We start from the raw sequence: 9,966 nt of genomic DNA on the forward strand, positions 1-9,966 counted from the left end.
TACAAAAGGAACACTTTGCCTGGCTAACCTGCTTCCAAGTTTTTAAAATCCCTTTAGTCACACCCTTTTATATAAAGCATCAAATTTGCTAATTAGAAGAGATTTAGATTTACTAATCAAAAGGTTTCTACTTGGAAAATTATAAGCAATAAAAATAAAGTTCCTGAAGAACTTTTGCTTTTGTCTACTCTCTTTCCTCCAAAAAGGATAAAGTACCATTATTTTGACGATTTCTGAATTTGACATAAACAGTCTATATTGGTATATAAAATTAGTATTTCCATTTTTATCCATCAGTGTTTAAATAAGCATAACAAGGAGGTAATACAAAATTTACTTTCTAAACCAATATATAGGTCCTCAAACAAAAACGAAGCAATAACAAAGAAATGGAGTTCCCATTGTGACTCAGCAGAAACGAATCAGACTAGTATCCATGAGGACTCAGGTTCAGTCCCTGGCCTCGCTCAGTGGGTTAAGGATCTGGCACTGCTGTGAGCTGTGGTGTAGGTTGCAGACGTGGCTTGGATCATGTGTTGCTGTGGCTGTGGCATAGGTCAGTGGCTACAACTCCAATTTGACCCCTAGCCTGGGAACCTCCTTATGCCACAGGTGTGGCCCTAAAAAGCAAGCAACAACAACAACAAACTATTATATAAATCTGTAACTTATTTATTTTCCAAGTCCTGTTTTGTTTGCTTTTTAAAAAATCAAACTGTGTTGTAGAAGATTTCTTTTTTCTTTTCTTTTTCTTTAAGACTGCGCCTGTGACATATGGAAGTTCCCAGGCTAGGGGTAGAATCAGAGCTGCAGCTGCTGGCCTACACCACAGGCATAGCAATGTAGGATCTGAGCCACATCTTTGACCTAACCACAGCTCACAGCAAACCGGATTCTTAACCCACTAAGGGAGGCCAGGAATCAAACCTGTGTCCTCATGGATACTAGTCAAATTTGTTACCACTGAGCCACAACAGGAATTCCTATAGAAGATTTCTTAATGTGTTATTGCTAAATATACCTTTATTGGAGTGATATGTACTATGTCATATAAGTGCCTTATAGCATAAGGCAAGAAAGAATGTGAATTTGAACAGTTTCTTAAAAGGCCACCTACATACCAACTGCCAATGTAATTTTAAAAGCTTTGAGATGTTAAGAACAACTGCAAGTCAGTGTCATTTAAAAAATACCCACTGTGTGCAGAGGACTAGATGTTCTTTTATTATTAAAGAATTTGATAAAGGAGAAAGAACATAGCAAAAATAACCAGTTACCAAGATCAATGAAAAATAAATTTTAGTCATTAGGATATATGTAGTCCTTTATGAAGAAGACAGCTTTACTGAAGGACATTTTCAAAAAAGAAGGAAAAGAACAAATATTTATAGATGGGGAAGCTCAGTCTTATACCAATTCCAGTTCCCTCACAATCAATTTTCAGGTATAATTCAAAATGGAATTTCAAAAAAATTTACGTCCCAAATTAAAATCAAATGACATTTCCAATAGTTGAAAGAAATAAAATTTGAAGAAAAAAATTACATTATCTTTGATAAACAGCTGCAGTTTTTTAATTCTGAAGAGTTTTTGCAAATCTTGAAGGAAAAAGATGAATAATTCATTAGAAAAAAATGACAAAGAACAAGTACTACAGGCAATTTTCAAAATGACTAATAAATGTATTATAAAAAATCTTCTATCTCATAATCCAAAATAGGCAAATTAAATAATAACACAATTAAAAATTTCAAATGCTAACATTGGTGAAAGTAAGAACAAACAACTGAATTTTGGCAGAGGTTTGGGGAAAGGAGTATTTTATTCTCTCTGTTTGGAGTGTAATTTGATTTGACAATATGACAATAAACTGGCTTATTCCCTTTAACTTGGCAACTCAACTTTGGGGATTTATGTTAAGGAAATAATCAGAGATCTCCTTAAAGATTTCAGTGCAAACATATTCACAACAAACTTATTTATACTAATGGGACTTCGAGAATTTTGAAGTAAGGTGTGATATATTTATATATGCAGTACAGTTAATATAATGGAATGCTAGATATCCTTTAAAATTATTTGGAAATATCTAATGAGATTAGAAAATGCTAGTTATAAAATGTTTTATTATTAATATTATCAAAAACTATAAATGCTAATGTGTACAAGGGCCAAAGAAATGCATCAGACTGATAATTGTGGCTATCTCGAAGGGGGTGTTTATGAATTTCTTCTTCCAAATCTTCTTCAGATATATATTAATTTTGTAATCATAATGTGGAATGAAAAGTGGAATGATAAAAATATGCATCTATAGTACAAATAAGGAGACCATGAAAAAATACTTTTCTAACTGTAACAATAGAAATAGATATTCTTAGAGGGATTCTGTGCAGGCAGAATCATTGAGTGTAGTGATTCTCCACTAAGGTATGATTTTTGTTCTCCAGGGGACATTTGTCAATGTCCAAAGACATTTTTGCTTAGGGATTGGGGATTGCTACTGGTGTCTAGTGGGTAGATGCCAGGGATGCTGCTGAATATTCCATAGTACCCAGGACAAAGGTTCCAGCCCAAGATTTCAATTATGCTGAGACTGAGAAACCCCGGCAGAAAGATCACAAGGCTATGCTTCTGATATCTGCCTCTCTCTTAAATCCATCATAGCTTCCTGATCTTGGGAAGATCCTGTGTAGTCTTGTGTCTCTGTTTTCTCATCCATAGAATGGGACTAACAGTATCCTTAAAGGATAAAAATGACTGAAAAGGAGGTTGTGAGACTGGTGGTGATAACAACTGTGTGAAAGTGTTTTGGAAGTAAATCCTTTTGAGAGTAAGGAGCAATTCCTAGCATTATTTATTTCTTTTTGCTTTGAAGCAGCCTTCCAGGGGTTGAGAGGATGGGTTGGGGCTAGGTGTTAACATAAGGTTTTGAGGACTGTGCTTATGACTGATTCAACTGTATTTCCTGTTGTATGCATTAAACACGAAAAAAAGAATTTCCAGCAGTCCATCACAATGATCATTAAATACAAAAAATTTCAAGCATAAATTGCCCTAGTCTTTTCATTGTCAACTTGTAGTGTTTTGAAATTACAGAAAGAATTTTTTCTACTTGGGTATAAGGATCTCAATTTTCTTAATCCTTTTTATTAAAAAAATTTTAAGTTCTCTTTGAAATGAAGTGGGAATTTGCTAGATTTTTTTAAAAGGATTTTTGCAATTAAGTTGTTTAGAAAATATGGAGCCAGAATTTTAGCTTATGATGCTTTGTGCATTCACTAATTCCACCTAATAAAATCTTTATTCTCCATTAAGAAAATTGTGGTAATAATATTTACCCTGTGGTCATCAGGATTAAACCTAATGATTTAAATTCTACTTGATTCAACACAAGTAGAATGTGTAGGACAGTACCCAACTTAGCCCGCTCTCAATGGCTTTTCCTTGCTTCTAGCATCGGTCTCTTATTTAACATAGCCCTTAGTGATCTTTTTTTACTCTTCTTTGCTTTGGGAGCCACTCTTTCCTTTCTATCAGTCCAATTCCTACTTATTCTGCAGTTATCACCTGGAGAGCACTCCTACAAGGAGATCTTCCCCATTCTCAAGATTAAGTTAGTCTCCTCCTATGAGTGACCATAGTATCCTATACCTCTCAAGACACATTATCTTTATAATTGATTATTTTTTCAATGCTTATCCTCCTTTCCTGACTATAAGCTATGATGAATAAAAAGGGAGAGTGAGGTCAAATATAATTTATTTGCTGCTGTACACTCAGTCTTTTGATCCATGGCTGGTGCATAATAAGTGCTTGTAAATTTTGAGTTGAATGGCGCCAAGAATGACTATAATCCTGAAAAAGTAATCACTGAAAGCTTGTTTCCTCTAATAAAATAGGATGTTCATTAGAACACAGCTTTGTGGCACCTGTAACAGTAGCAGCCTATGAATTGATATTAGAGAACATGTTGAAAATCGCTCAGACTGCCAGAGCAGGGTCTGTGGTCAGAGGGGAGTCAAAGCTGAGGATGGAGGAAGCAGGATGAACTACAGTGGGCCTCTGAGGGTCTCCCTTGGGGCTTACAGTCCCTAAGGCACTAACTTACCCACAGGCTTCCTGGCCACCTGATTTTATATCCCAGAATAATTCTGGGGCTGAGGCAGCACCCATTGTCAGGATATCTCATGAATCCATTTTCTATCATTTTGGGGACATAAGTAAATCTTTTGATACCATTAGAAAAATAGACATTGGAGGTGTATTTGTGTGGTTTCTTGAAACACAGGTTTGTTGGAGCAAAGTCACCTAAATGATTTTGATTAGGAATTAGTATTGAGTATCCAATTTATCAGGAAAGTTGGCTAAGTATCTTTTCCCCTTTCCAAATATTTACTCATATGATTTAAGGTTCTTCCTACCAGCTGTCATCAAAACTAAAAAATGAATTTTATTGTTGATATAGAGCACATCCTGATCTTGAACCACATGACACAGAGTTAACAAACCCTATACTACTGATGCTACATCCTTTCAGGTCTTCTCATTGAGAAACTTAATTTATAGTGTAGATGCACATTTTCGAAATTGACTACCTTTTCTTTAAACTTTTATTCCATTATTTATTTTTAGTTTTATTAAAAACTTGATGATATTATTAACTTAAATTACATTTTTATGTCTGAAAATAACTACAAGTTACACTACTACTTAAAGTATGTAATACTGGATTTCAATTTATAAAAGTGTTAAAAGTTACCTTTTTAAAATAAAGTAATTAATAAAATAAGTGAATAAGAAAAATATCAGAATAGGTGGTAGGCTGATAAAACAAGATTTTGAAGTTTAAACATAAATGATTCATATTTTAGAAATCTTGGACTACTCTGAAGTACTATATAATAGTTTGGGAAAATAATCATAAAATTTTTTAACGGAGTTTTTTTCTCTTGACTTATAAAAAAATGTAGATGGGCATTTGAAAGCTCAAGAGTATGTGTGCACCATTCAAAGAATCTGGAAGTCTTCAAATTCTTTTGTTTCAGTTTCTTTTATAGGCATGAGAGCTGTTCCAACTGTAAGATCTAAACCCCCAGAGCCCAGGGACTAAAGGGTATTGACTCTTCCCCAACAAAGCAGACACATTTAGAGACTACCCTAGGCTCCCATCTCATTTATTATTGTTACGGGTCAACTTGTTATATTAACAGTGTTAGAGACCTTTAAGACTTAATAAAACACTTAAACCCAGCCAGTACTGAGGGTTGTTCATGATAAAACCACAACCTTTGATAAAATGTGTTAAAGATTCAAGCTCCAGTGTCTTTACTCAAATCTTGACTCCACCCTTTATCAGCTCTGTAACCTGGGGCAAGGGACCTAACCTGTTATATTGGAAGATTCTCAGTCTCTAAGATAAGAGATAATACCTGTTATTATTAGCTTAAGTGAGATAAATATGTAGAGCATATGCAATCTTGGTTATTATCACTATTAATAACTGTTATGGGTTGAATTGTGTCCCTGCCTTCCCAAAAGGTATGTTGAAATCATAACCTCCAGTACCTCAGATATGACTCTTTTTTTGTCTTTTCATGTTTTACAGAAAGTATGCATAAAAATGTGCAAACTCAAAACATAAAATGAACTTCCTCTTGTGTTACTTTTTTAGTGACATTGATGGAAACATTCATAAGATATGACTTACTTGGAAATAGTGTCACTGTGGAGATAACCAAGATGAGGTCATGCTAGAATAGGGTGGGCCCTTACTCTAATATGACTCATGTCCTTATAAGAAGGAAGGTGTGGAGGCAAACACGGAGGGAAAAGGCCATCTGGCAGGAGAGGCAGGGATGGGAGTCATGGAGCTGCAAGCCAAGGGATGCCAAGGATTTCTGGGCACTACCAGAAGCAGTAAGAGGCAAGGAAGGATGCTGCCCAAAGGTTTAGCGGGTGAATGGCCCCAGTGACACCTTGATTTTGGATCTCAAGTTTCTAAAACTGTGGGAGAATACATTTATGTTATTTTAAGCCACTTGTTTTGTAGAACTTTATTGCAACAGTCCTAGGAAACTAATACAGTAATGCAAAACCTATAGATTTGATAGAATAGAAATTATACCCATAGAGATTCTTCCTCGTTTTCCTAAATCTCTATTTTTCTGTCAAAGCCCAACTTTCCTGAAACTTCCTTGGTTTACCACACATCTTTTTGTACTAATTCATTTTTCTCCTATATCCTTTCATGGTTTAAGGTAGTATGTTAAAGATGAAACATTGGCTTGGAAATAGGGTTTTAAAAAAAGCAATTAAATAAACAAACAATGAACAGGATAAAAATGAGAAATGATTATGTGAAAGGTAACAAAAATGAATTTCTTAAGCCTTAAGGGATAAGAAAAGTCTAGATGAGTGAATAAGATGAAGATAAATAGAAGTTGGACAGGAAAACCATGATTTAGATGAGTACACAAATGAAAGCTTCCTTGTCCAATTTCAGCAACCCTATGTTTAGAAAGGGAATTTTTATATCATAATTTCTACATGCTGAGTATAGTATAGAAACTCAGTTTCTTACTTGTTTTTCATGACAAGTTCCTAAATTTTGCTCACTTGTTCACTTAGGTCAGTTTTTGCAGGATAAATCTTAACCCTTTCACAAGTGAACACATAAGGGTAGAAAGGTTTTTGGTTTTGTTTTTGTTTTTTGTCTTTCTCCCTCAGAAAAGTAAATCTGGACAAGACTTCAAAGTCTTCTTATAAGGAGAAAAGACAAGTTGAATCTCTCAAGCAGATGATGATTTACGCTTGAACTTCCTGCTCCCTCTGAGTGCTGAAGTGTTCCTTATTCTTCCAAGTTCCCATGTGAGACTGAGGATTGGATTCCTTTGGTGTGTCCTTGGACCACTGAAGGATGTAGTTTTAAAAATATATGAGTTCTCGGAGTTCCTGTTGTGGCGCAGTGGAAATGAATCTGACTAGTAACTATGATGTTGCCTGTTCGGTAACTGGCCTCGCTCTGTGAGTTGAGGATATGGCTTTGCTGTGAGCTATGGTGTAGGTCGTAGATGCAACTCGGATCCAGTGTTGCTGTGGCTGTGGTGTGGGCCAGCAGCTGTGGCTCCAATTCAACCCCTGGCCTGGGAACTTCCATATGCCAAAGGTGCGGCCCTAAAAAACAAAAAAAAAGTGTGTGTGTGTGTGTGTGTGTGTGTGTGTGTGTGTGTGTGTGTGTATTCCAGAAATATGCTATCTAGCTAAACAAAATATGTAAGCTTAAATTTTATTTTTCTAGTCATATTGATAGTTAATGCAATGCTAGTACCCATTTACTGAAAACTATTTCTTTGCTTTCCTCCTTTGCTTTGTACCACTTTTTTTCTTCCTCTGCCCCTCCCTCCCCTCTTTATTTTTCAGATAACAATAGGAAAGGTAGGGGGAGTGGTTGGAGAGGCAAAGAGGCAGAGCTTACAAACAAAATAAATGAATGCAACTCTATTATTATCATTAAAGCAAGCACCACTGTGTTTAGGGTCATAGGAAAACATGCTCTAATCCCCTGAAATGTAAATATTTGGAAGAGTGTTACCTTTCATTGCTTATGATTGTAGTAAAAAAAGTCATCTCAGTAGCACAATAAGAAAACTTCCCCAAGACTTATTACTGTCTGAGAGATATCTTTTGAAAAAATCAAATACAGGGGTAGATTTAGGAATTTAAAAAATATGAGATATCCTTATATTGACATCTTAACACACAATTAGGTATAACATATAAGTTTTCCCTAATTTCTGAAATAGATGTGTTATTGAAAACTTTCTTATTTATTTAGCAGACATTTATATGGCACTTCCTATGTATCAGGAAATATTTTAAGGGTTTTACAACTATTTACTTATTTAATCCTTAAAGCAGTTCTAAGGGTTAGGCATTGTTTCCATTAATTCTATTTTAAGATAAGAAAACTGAAGAATAGCCAAAGATGGAACTTGAACCCAGGCAGTTGGATGCCATTCTCTATTCTCTTCTGTCATTTCACAAATCCCATTTTTGTTAACTCTTTTATCTGTGTTTTTTCAGAAGAAATCTCATGGTAAATTCGAAATACAAAAATCTATTTTGCCAAGTGAATTTTTATCTATCAAATCTATCTTATAGATGAAAACATCTTTTCCATAAACTTTTCCCTAAAATAAGATCTACATATAATTTCAAATCTTACCTTTGTAATAAACATAAAATATAAACATGCGGAAATTTCCCTTTTGAAGAAAAAAAGATTTTGGTAAAAGTGCATATTAGACTCCTTTCTACCATAAAAATTTATAGCCTTCTTTTGGAGTTCCCTTCGTGGCTCAGTGATTAACGAATCTGACTAGGAACCATGAGGTTGCGGGTTCGATCCCTGACCTTGCTCAGTGGGTTAAGGATCCAGCATTGCTGTGAGCTGTGGTGTAGGTTGCAGACGTGGCTTGGATCCCGCCTTGCTGTGGCTCTGGTGTAGTCCGGCGGCGGCTGCAGCTCCAATTAGACCCCTAGCCTGGGAACCTCTGTATGCTGCAGAAGCGACCCTAGAAATGGCAAAAAATAAAATTAAATAAACAAATAAATAAATAAATAAATAAATAAATAATCTATAGCCTTCTATCTGCCATGTGTGTTAGAATATTCTAAAATTTCTTTTACATTTCTATACTTCATTTGAATCAAGCAATATGTTAATAAGGAGTGCTGGCTCTTGATCCTGACTTTCTTTAAGAAAGGCAACCTTATCCACAGTTTTTTTTCCCCTGACCCTCCCTGATTACTTTCCAGTGGAGTAAGCGAGGTGTCATGGAAGATTTCCATTATGGTAACAGTGAGTGATGTCAAACACACCCACCAATGGTAGGCAAGCCACCAATGACTAGGTGAGTTTCCATTTATGACCTGATAAGGACAAGTACTATCCTGGGTACAGATGGAGCATGTTGCAACATATAAATGGAGACCTCAGTTGTGAATCCAAGACAATTTTGACAGGTTTGCAAGTATAAAATCTGAGTAGGTACACTTGCAGCCAGAGAACAGAGATGATGCACATGCAATCATAGCTGTGTCTGAAAAACCTTGTCTGGGGAATTTTAAGAAACCACCAGACTTTCCCTACTGTTTCCAGGTATTTTCTTTTCTGTGGAAAACACACAGATGTGTTTGTTGCTCTTAGGCAAAAAAAATGTGCACGTAATGAGGACGTGTGTGTTCCTTTTGTTTGATTCACACGCTATTGTAATGATTGGAAATCTAGTCAGAATTGCTAAGGATTTGTTTGTTGCTGAAAATCTTCTGTAATAAAAGGGAGAGCTGTCTCACGCAGAGCTGGAGGAATTGGTATTGTTCAGCCCAGCCCCAAGTCTTGAAAAGGTATTACCTGCCCTGTGTTTCCTACCCCCCACCTCAAACAGCACCCAACAACCAAGGACTCTTATCTCCACTCCACTCGAACTGTGGAGGTTGGATGACTCCAGTCACCTCAAAGACAATACAACATCTCAGAGAACAAGCTGTTTCTTTTAGTTGGAACATCAGCACAGCAGCAAACAATAAAATATAATAATAGCGAAGGCAATGCCATGAATGGATGACCTCACTCCCATTGTGATTTTTTTCCTTCAGGGCTTGTTGGGAGGATCCAAGAGCGGAGTTCCTGAGTGTCTGTGCAGTATTCCCTAGAAAGGTCCATGTCCTTTACCCTCTCCTCTTAACATGAGTGGATCAACATTGGGAGGAGAACAATGGAGTGACTGTATTGTCACCAACAATCACAAAGCTTCCCCTATAGATTTCAGAGGCATGAATTCCAACCACAGGAAGCCCTTAAATGTGAGGACTGAGGAACATTCATTGGATTTTTGAAAGAGCAGTTGCAGTTATGTATAAAGCAGTGACCAGCAGCACATCAAGCAAGCCAGTTCTTCAGAG

Source organism: Sus scrofa, chromosome 1 (assembly GCF_000003025.6).
Source record: "Sus scrofa isolate TJ Tabasco breed Duroc chromosome 1, Sscrofa11.1, whole genome shotgun sequence".
In the NCBI taxonomy this organism is placed as follows: Eukaryota; Metazoa; Chordata; class Mammalia; order Artiodactyla; family Suidae; genus Sus; species Sus scrofa.